The sequence below is a fragment of the Papaver somniferum genome, chromosome 11 (genome assembly GCF_003573695.1).
Source record: "Papaver somniferum cultivar HN1 chromosome 11, ASM357369v1, whole genome shotgun sequence".
NCBI classification, from domain to species: Eukaryota; Viridiplantae; Streptophyta; class Magnoliopsida; order Ranunculales; family Papaveraceae; genus Papaver; species Papaver somniferum.
In genome coordinates, this window is record NC_039368.1 from 98,080,594 (window position 1) to 98,080,883 (window position 290).

The following is a 290-nucleotide window of genomic DNA, read 5'->3' on the forward strand; positions in this document are numbered from 1 at the left end:
TATTCCATGTGGATCCACTTGCTAACAACCTTCTTAAAGAAAGTCATAAAAAACTCATGGAAGCTGAAAATACCATTTTCAGTGGGAAAGTTAAATATGACAGACTTCGTAGTCGAAATAAAGACTTGCAAGACCAACTTGATTCTAGTGGTGCAAGGGATTATCTCAACGAAATACGAAAGCTTAAAGAAGAAATTTCCGAAGGTCGTGATCGGGAAATTATTCTTCAAGCAAATCTAGATAACTTGGAAAACATTGATATGAACTTTTTATTTGACAACGAGAAGATC